General features: G+C 33.7%; 1 non-coding gene across 1 annotated transcript; it reads left to right on the top strand.

Moving 5' to 3' along the window:
• The first annotated feature begins 8731 nt into the window (after positions 1-8731).
• LOC114578507 lies at positions 8732-8838 on the top strand. The gene has a single exon (XR_003699518.1). It is a non-coding gene; the product is annotated as a small nucleolar RNA R71 (small nucleolar RNA).
• The last annotated feature ends 1587 nt before the right edge of the window (positions 8839-10425 follow it).

Here is a 10425-nt window from a genome sequence, read left to right as displayed (position 1 = left end):
AATGAGTCTAAGGTCTTATTAGATGGTGACTTCCTCAAAATTAATTTTCACAGGAGTCCCATCATGACAAAGAATCCTCTCTAGAAAATGATAATGCACTGCCTACAAAGGGTTTAAACCCACTCCAGCTTATGCTCAAGACTAGATCATCGAGGTACAGCTTGGTGATTGTAAAGTTTACCCCATAGGATTTCTCCCAAGGAAAAAGGCAAGAAAGTTATCTTAAGTGACCCAATTCAAAATCCTCCTCAACAATTTAATAATCCTTCAAATACAGAGGGTCATGATCATAATGTTCTTAAGGTTGACTATAATGTTTTAGCTCATCTTAAGATGTTGTCAACCAAGTTGAGCATCTAGGATGCCCTTGTCTTTTTAAAGGAGATGAGGGAATCCTTAATTAAAGCACTTCTCAACCCATAGATTTCCTAGATCAATTATCTTCAACTTCACAAGTTGAAGCCCTCTACTTTAAGGAAACCCCATGAGTAACACTCTTTGATGAGGATTTATTCTTGGGTACTTCCGATCATAATCACCCGCTTTACATTACCTAAAGGTGGGAAACTTTAAGTTATCAAGAATTTTGATTCATTCGGGTGCATTAGTCAAAGAAATAAACATAAAGACTTTACATTACTCTAAATTCAATACGTGCAAGCTCACTACCCACAAGTTGGTTTTGTGTGGGTTCAATAAAAAGGGCGAGAAGGTTTTAGGTTCGATCACCATGCTTTTAGATATTTAAGAATTAAAAACATAAGCAAAATTTCATATAATTAATTTGGCAACATCCTTTGACATCCTCCAAGGTATGAGCTCATTAATCACATCCACTTGATTATGCGGTGATCATTAATAAGGTACTAAGATGAAGTCAAAAATAAAATGACTTGGGTACTACTGCCCTAAGTTGATTAACAATTGCATAAATACTGTAAATTGTTGTCATCACTGCAAAGTAAATAGTGTGGTATTACATCAACCGCCAAATGTATTACATCCCATGATTGCTTCATGGTCCTTCAAAAGTTGGGAAACAGACATTATCGGACCAAAGAACATGGTGGTCATCACTTCATTTTACTTGCGACTGATTACTTTTCAAAATAGCCTGAAGCGATTCCCCTATACAAAATAACATCACACCATGTCATGAAATACTTTCATGACCATATTATATATCAATTTGGCATACCTCGCATAATTATATATGATAATGGATTTTCTTTTAAATCTATGAAGATCAACAATTTTGAAAGGCAACATAGTATTGATTGGAGATACTCAACAATCTATTACCTATGGGCTAATGGGTATACTGAGGTCTTTACTAAAACTCTGGTGAAGTCATCAAAAATACCCTCAATGATAATAAACATCAGTGGCATGAGAGGTTAGTGGAAGCTTTGTGGGCCTATCAGACCACTTATATGACCATGACCCAATCCACTCGTTTCGCACTAGTGTATGGGTCTGAGGCCATACTCTTTCTAGAAATACAAATTCTCTCACTCAGAGTTGTAGGCTAGAATCAAATTATAATTGAGCAGAATACATGACTTTGACTAGAAGAGCTTGAAGGCATTTAATAGAGTCGTCTCCAAGCTTAGTAGAGTATAGAGTTGTATAAAGTCTGCATGGTTCAAGCTCACAATAAGTTAGAGCAACCTAAAACCTTCTAAGTAGGAGACTTTTTCTTAGTTCTTAAGAGGCCTATATTATCTCACCGAAAGATCGGTGGGAAGTTTGAACTAACAGTGGAAGGACCCTTCATTGTAGAGACAATTTATAAAAGGGCTCATATCGGCTAGTTGATTATAAAGGAATTCACCCAATATTATCAGTCAATAGTCATTTTCTTAAGAAATACTATGCTTGATGTAGCTCAAATTTTCAATTAATAAAATGTCTTTGAATTCAAAATTGATTTGGCTTACTCTTATTCGAATAAAAACAAAAAAAACAAAACAAAACAAAAAAGGTCATCAAATTCAACCCATCCTAGCTTTCTTTTCCTTTAGGTTAGGTTTTGTCTTTTCTTAGGATTAGAATCACTAGTGATGGATAATGTCCTTCATGGCACCATCCTAGTTCTACCTACTGCCTTTTTTTTTTTAGGTTAGGTGTTGCCCTTCCTTAGGATTAGAATCACTTGTGGTGGATAATGCACTTCGTGGCACCATCCTAGTTCTACCTGCTAGTTTTTTTCTTTAGGTTAGGTGTTGCCTTTCCTTAGAATTAGAATCACTAGTGATGGATAACGCCCTTTGTGGCACCATCCTAGTTCTACCTCCTGGCTTTCTTTTCCTTTAGGCTAGGTGTTGCCTTCCCTTAGGATATGAATCGCTAATGGTACGTAATACTATTTGTGGCCCCATCATAGTTCTACCTCCTGTTATTCTTTCCCTTTAGGTTAGTTGTTATCTTTCCTTAGGATTAGAATTACTAGTGGTAAATAACTCCCTTCATGGAACCATCCTAGTTCTACCTCCTGCCATTCTTTTCCTTTACTTCTGGTGTTTCCTTTCCTTAGGATTAGAATTACTAGTGGTAGAGAACACCCTTTGTGACATTGGTCTAGTATCAACTAAGCCCCAATTCTTTAAGGGTAGGTCCTTTCTTCTCTTAGGACCAAAATTCCAAACTTTACCATTCCATTTAGTTAACACCAATATATGTTGCAGAGCCTCATTCTGCTACACATATTGGGGGTCCATTTGTTGACCTCATCTTTTTATGAGGTCATCAGGGGCCATCCTATTTCTAATAAAACTCCAAATCCAGTCAGAATCCTTAATTCCAAACTAAATCTGAGGGTTAAGGACCTATGTCCTGAACCTTTTTCTAGGTGATTTTTTAATAACATTAAAATATAATTAAGCAATCATTGATTCATGAGCTATTAGTTTCATTATGATTAGGCATGTCACTAGCGTCAAATCTCTAAATTTGAGCTCAATCTGACACTCCTTGCCCCAAAAATTGAAGTGAATTCCAAAGGCTATAAATGTTGCGGATCTATGGTTCATGATTTTGATGATAGCAAACATTTCCTTTTCTATACGATTGCCTTATGCACTAACATTTCAGGACCACACAATCAAGACTGCAATTCAGAACCAGCTCAAGATTGGGTAGACTAGGTTTGTGTCAGTTTGTAATCTTTTCCTTTCTTGAGTCAATTGTATTGGGTGTGGGACCTGTTGTTATGTAACATAGAAGTTTTCATGTTGTTCCCTTTAGGATTTCTTAGACATGACATTTTGTAGATTTTTTACCTTAGGGACGTCTCAAATATTCTTGACCATGTCCATAGCCTTTGCTATAACATGTTGACTAGTAAACTATAATTTTTGGACCAGTTTGACCCAGAGTTGACCAAGGGTCAAAATGACTAAAATGCCCATTAAGGGGATTTTTGGACTTTTCCTCATAACTCAATATGGCTTAACCACATCAGAACTTGAAACCTCTTCTAATGCATCCTAAACATTATTAGCAATGCATTAAACTCATACCCACCCTTTGGTTTGACCTAGTGAACCAAAACAACCATGGTTGACCTAATACCCAAAAAAATTTTAAATAACTATTTCAAGCTAAATAAACTCTTCTTAGCTTAGAACCACTTCCATTGAGTTCAAATCATCAATCAAAACTCAATGGACTCAACCCTTGACCCTAGGTCAACTTGGTTAACCAAGTCAACCCAATTTGACCAAATAATCCAAACACCTCTATCTTGCTCAAACCCTTTTACTAAGGCCTTGCAAAGACAAGCTAAACCCATGGGATGACCTCTTAGGTCCTAAGAGGTCCCATTTGAAGCCCAAGCTTTGGATCCACTTGGGTTAGCCATATTGCTTGACCGAAGTGTCTATGGAAAGTCCTCCTTGAGCTAAATCTCTCCTTGAGCTAAACCAAATCAATTCAATACTTGCATTAGGTCCCTCATGACCCAATGCACTTTCCATAGCTGAGCCAGCCCGTAGGTCAACTCAGGATGGGAATTAGGCTAGCTCAAAGTGGTAAAAATCACTTTGACTTAAGTCATTCCCAAACCTAGGCTTCACCTAGCCAAGTTAACACTTGTATTAGGTGGCCCTAGGTCCAGAAAACATGCCCTAATCAACCCAACCCTTGGATTGACTTGGATCAACACTTCAATTAGCATAATGTGGTCAAAACCAATTTGACTTGAGCTAACTTTCAACACAAACAAAAGTAAGCTCAACGACCTATTACATTGGAAATATCTTAACCTGAAAGACCATCCCCATCAAACCCAACCCCTAGATTGACCCATGTTGCACCCAACATGGCTAGAAAATACACTTTTGGGTTAACCTGAGTCACTTTGATGAATTTGTCCATCTCAGGCTCAATTGAGCTCACCATTAGACTCACCCAACCCCTAACAAGCTTTTCACCTCATCTTGAACTAGCTAGTGGCTAGCGGCAGCCTCATCAAATAGGAGAAAGCTCTAGAGGCCCCCCTTCAAGAGCTATGGACAAAGCTTCCCTAAGGCTATAGTTCACCTCCTTCGAGCTCAGGAGATCTCATTAAGTTATCCCCTTTAAGTTGGAAGCCATCCAATGTCTTTCCCAATTTATCCCAACCATCATTAGCTGCATCCATCACTTGAATAGGGACATTCATTTCAATCAAATTGATAACTCTTTAGTTTCTTGAATTCTATCCCAAGAGTTCTCTAAGAAATCCTACAGCTTCCCCTAGCCTTCCAGCCTCTTTAAAGCTTAGTTCGGGTGACCTTCGTAGAAATCCCTCCACCCTCTACTCAAATTTGTAACTCTAGTGATCCTCCAGCTACAACATCTGATAGAGAAATGTTCAACTTCATCTCCAGAAGATTCCTGATAAAAAAAAACCCATTTGTTGTGTCTTTCTATAAGGTGAAAACTCAATCCCGAGCTACCTAAAAAGGTAGTCAAATAAAGTGTAAAGAAAATTTCCAATCCAATGGATTTCAATCGATGTATTTAAAGCTCTCATCATTCTAATCCTCTGTGTGAAATTTCAAGGAAGTTCTTTGGATGGATCTCTTGGATCATGGCAGAGATGCTTAAGGGCTACAGAACCTTATGGGAGCTGGTAGACGTAATCAGAGCCGCCAATTTTAATAAACAGTTTCGATTAAATGTTGTGGTCTTGGGCCACTTTGAAAATTAACTGTTCGATCATTCATCAAATGATTATGGTTAATCCTGCATTTACATAATTAGTTGTAATAAGTGGTTGACAATTTTGGTATCACCCACATGGAAAATCTGGTTGTATGTGTAATTCCAGGTTTAATAATTCCAACCATTACACAAAACTTCAAAAAAATCACAACTCGTCACACACTTGACAAAATTAAGTGTTCTTAGGTCCATTGGAAAGGGTTCGAGGAGACTTACAAAAGCCTTTGGTTTCAAGCTGTGACTATGCATACAATTTAGTTAATTCTAGTAATAGTCCTAGGAGTATTTTTACAATAACTGCTTAAGGACATTTCACCATGGCTTGAAACCTTGGGAGATCAATCTTGGGAAAGTCTTTGATAATTCCAAATTTTCTCTCCTCTATTTGATTTGATCAAGGGCACGTGTGGGTTAATTGAGTTTTAAGGGTCATGGTTTAACCCTTAAATTTTACTTGACCTAATTACCTCTCCAATAAGATTTAGGTTGTGTTCCTTGGTGTGTTAGTTATGCTTAGTGTAAGGGTTAGATAGCCTCCAATTATACCCTAATCCCTGGTATAGATCTTCCTTGTTAAATTATTGAAGGTAACCCCAGGGTTGCCTTTGGTGGTTTTGTTAACCACCATTGAGGATCCATCTTGGGTTTAAATTTAGTGGGCTTGGGCCTTGAGATCAAGTGAACTAATGACCAAAGTTTCACTGAAATTGCACTCCATTTGGTCACCATTTAGGAGACCCAAAATCAACTTAGGATTTTAATTAAAACATAATTACTTAAAATTAAACCTTACAAATCCATATAATATATCAAAATACACATAATTGAATCCCAAACCTAAGAAAATTAAAATACCGATTAATTGATTTTAATTTTAACATGAATCTAATTTTTAATGAAGATTAATATTTAATTAATTTAATTAATTAAAAGCAATTAATAATTTTAAAAAAATTCTTAAACACTTGAGAGCACTCCCTCGGGTCATTCCTAACCTTTGTGAGTGATTACAAGAATTTTAGAATCAATTTGTATCAAAACCCTTAAAGCCACCCAATTAAGCAATTTAAAAATTTCATTAATTAACCAAACTTTGAAAATTCATAAGTTATTACAAAAAATTCTAATTTGACCAAACTCAAAGGAAATCAACTATATTTAAGGTATAGTATTTATTAAAAATGTAAAATCATCATTAATAAATCAAAGTTAAAAAGTCAACTCTTTCATCAATTGTAGTTCAAAATTACATTAAGACTTCAGAAAATCATAATTTAATATAGAAAAATCTAAATCTTGCAAGCTTAGAGTCTAATTTCTCATCTTAAGGTCTAATATTTAGGAAAAGTACCTAAAATTCTAAAATCACTTTAATTTAAAAGTCATTTTTGAACCCTTTTAATTAATGCATATAATTAATTCAAAAAAAATCTTAAAATTCAATAATTGGTTTAAATTCAAGAAATTATTAATCTTAATAATTCAAACTAGTAATCAATCCATTAAATTAAAATTTATTAATATTTAATCTTCAATCAGTCAAATCACTTAATTAATACCACTTAATACTAGGTAGCCCAGGCCTAGAAGGCAATTAACTTAGCCCCAAGGAAGGTGAAATAAACTTCACGGCCCTGGTGTAAATAAATATAGTAATTAATTAACACTTAAATGCATTTTAAAATCTACTTTAAAAAACTAATACTTAAATTTGAATCTAAAACCCCTTTAAGCATTCAACAAATCAAAACGCTATGCAACTTTAACCAATTACTTGATATAGGATATATTTAAGCCACACAGCCTTCAACAACACTCTTTAGATGGTTTGCTAGGATAACCGACTCTAGATCTATGCTAGGTTAGTGTTTACTTTACTACTGTTATGTGCTGAGTTTCTATGCTTTTCACTACATGTTATTTGATTTTATTGATTGATCTGATAGTTTATTTACTTATACAATTTTGTGAATTGATTTAATGGGTGATAGAATAACCTTAGGTTAGGAATGATCTGGATGCTCACATAATTTTTTGTAAGTGGTCATGCTCATGCATGGCTAAATTAAGGGGGCAAAATAAAGCCTTAAGCTGACAATTTTTTTGCATGTGCAAAATGCTAAGTCTACCTTAAAAATTAAAAGAGCATGGATGTGAAATTAATTTGAGCATTTACTTATATAACTACTTAGTATGTTTTAATTATAACTGCTCAAGGTAACCATATAGGGTGTCTAAAATTTTTATATATTTTTGATATGTAATGTATTTGAACTTAAGTTATAACATGAAAGCGATATTTGAGCTAGGATATACATCCAACTTAGAATCCAAAGAGGAGGGAATATCCCTTAGGTGAGAGTTTCCTTCCATTTGGATATCTAAGTTAGGGTGATTTCAAATATCCAAAAAAAAGAAAAAAAAGAAAACACCCCTTCAGGGAGGAGTTTCATTTCATTTGGATATCCAGAACCAACAAATCTGAGGAGCTCATAGAAGGACGAAGAAGTGAAGATATAGAGTATCTCACTTAAAGTCACTTGCATTTGTCCTAAGATTAGAATTTAAGTTATTATCAGTAGTATACAAACACTTTTAATTTATGTAGACCCTAGATTATAAATTAAGTTGCATTTATCACATGGACATTCTTTTACATTTAATTAATTTAATTTGATTATTAATTTGATTGATGTGCTTAATTTCATGCCTTAGTAATTGCCTTTTTTTAATTTTCTTTTCTTGCATGCTGATTTTTATTTAACCTAGATACGCGGAGGCTCATGGGGGTACACTAAAAATCTTTTCTACTTAAAATTAATTAAAATTTTAAGGCTCACATAACAAGTCTAATGACTTAAGAAGAAAGGTCGGGATCTCCAAGAGTCTACATAAGCATATTAAATTCTTCTCATCCTTGTTAGGTACCTCCCTGCATACAGGTTCTGGCAGATCACCAGGCCTATTAGGGTACGACTGTGTCAAGAGAATGTCATACAATCTCTAAGATAAAATTAATTTTATGTCTGATTTCAAAACTACTTCATATCAATTTCATACATTTATCGAGTCAATTAGCATGCATTGCTTTAGAAAAAAATTAAAAGAGTCTAAAATTTTAAATTACATTTTCTTAAGTATGATTACCCTACATAAGTCAAGGGGCCACTTAGGATTATCTCTAGATGTTAGCCCCAACTCAAAACTTAATTAACATCCTACTACTCTTTCATAAAATGGATATGACTCGTAGTTTTTAGGTGCTTAGGTGATTAGCCTGCTCCCCAATCTAGATCGGGGTAAGTCCAAATTTTGTACTTCATTTGCTAGGTTCAGGCTAATGTCATTCAGAAGGTCTCTCTTAGAAGGCCATTATAAGTTATTGATGGCCATTTATTCAATTAAAGCATATGCTTCATCTAAGGGTTTGGACATCAAAGAACCTCCAACAACAGCATCAATGTTTAATCTAAGTGATCAAACAACTCTATTATAGAAGGTCTGAATGACTAGGTAATTATGAAAGGCATGGTGTGGGCACTTTTTAATAAATTCCTTAAATCCCTTTCAAGCTTCATATATTGATTCTACATCTAGTTGAGAGAATGAGGTGATGCCTTTAATAAGTTTTGCAGTTTATGTAGGGAAATACTTAGCTAAAATTTTGTGAGCTAAATCATTCAATATGGTGCTTGAGCTCATAGATAAAAAGTTCAAACACATATTTTCCTTGTACCTAAAGGAGATTAGAAATAATCTAAGTCTAACAACAACATTAAATATCCCATTATACTTAAATGTTATGCATATCTCTAAGAAGCTAGCTATATACGAGTTGGGATCTTCCATAGGAGTTCCCCAAACAGAGAATTTTGTATCATTTGAATGATATGATGCTTTAACTCAAAATTATTATCCTGAATATTGGGCCTATTGATAGTTTGATAAATTCCCTCTATCATGGGGGTTGCATACTCTCTAACGGGTCTAGGTTGGTCATTTTCTTAGATTGGTTCGATCATTTTTAAATCAATTTATTATTTTTTAGATTTTAAATTTTTTATAAGTTTTTTCTATTTTAGGATTAAAAATAACTTCTCCTAGTTGGACTCTATTATGCATGCAAAAACATACAAAATATGAAAATATAAATAACAACATAATTCCATAATTAATAGTGCAACAATATACTAATACAATAGAAATAAACTATAATACCAACACAAAAATTAAATTAACAAAGATAATGATAAGATTAAATCCGCGTCCTTTAAATAATATAATGATAAAAAGATATTAATATAATATCCCTAGTAACGATGCCAAAAACATGATATGATGTATAATAATAAAGACTATTTTCTATGTAAGTCTTGATTATATGCAAGTGTACATGTTGTGTTAAGTAATAAAGTAATTAGCAAAGTATCCTTCTCATGAGTATAGCTATTACCCTAAATTCACTCTAGTCTTCATATAAAAATTACCAAATTTATCTTATTTGTATAATTATAAACATGTTCTAATAAAAGTCTTGAACTACGTCTTAAAAAGAAAATCCTATGTCTAAGAGACTATAAACCTATAATAATTTACGCTCGATGAATGTATAACATAGATCTGTTATATTGATGTTTTGAATCAGAGCATAAAGACTCCTTTGAAATTACTAAATGACAAGAGGAGGGGTGAATTGTGAAAAACTTTTTCTCAATAAAAAGTAACCCTAAACAGGAGTTCTAATCTTTTTGTTATTTTTCGGGGTCATGGGTTGCAACATCCTTATCTCTGTGGAGCTCATTGGAATTTCTAGCTAATATTTCTCTAAGATACAGTGATTGTATATTTTTAAGAATCCAAGATTTTATCCACCATATGTCTATGTATAGCAAAATCTCATTTAAAACCCTCTAATCATTTCCACTACACTTCCATCGAGTATGCAGACTGCACTAAATTTTAAGTTTACGCAAGGCCTATACACAAACTAAATGAAGTATGAAAGATTTAAAAATAACATAGCATTACAATCTTTCAAGGAGATTTTACTCTTATATAAAAATTATTCTAAACATATCATAAGCCTAGAGAAATATTTTAGTCATCCATGAAAATTAAATTAAATAAAATATAATTCACTTAATAAATAAAAGTATAGGAGGTAAGATGAGGATAAATATCACTGTAAAGTTTTTACAACATGATTACATACTCTTT

This window comes from Dendrobium catenatum, unplaced genomic scaffold (assembly GCF_001605985.2).
Source record: "Dendrobium catenatum unplaced genomic scaffold, ASM160598v2 original_scaffold_59096, whole genome shotgun sequence".
Classification (NCBI taxonomy): domain Eukaryota; kingdom Viridiplantae; phylum Streptophyta; class Magnoliopsida; order Asparagales; family Orchidaceae; genus Dendrobium; species Dendrobium catenatum.
The sequence above is the reverse complement of the archived record's forward strand: the minus strand, read 5'-3'. Positions and strand labels throughout refer to the sequence as shown.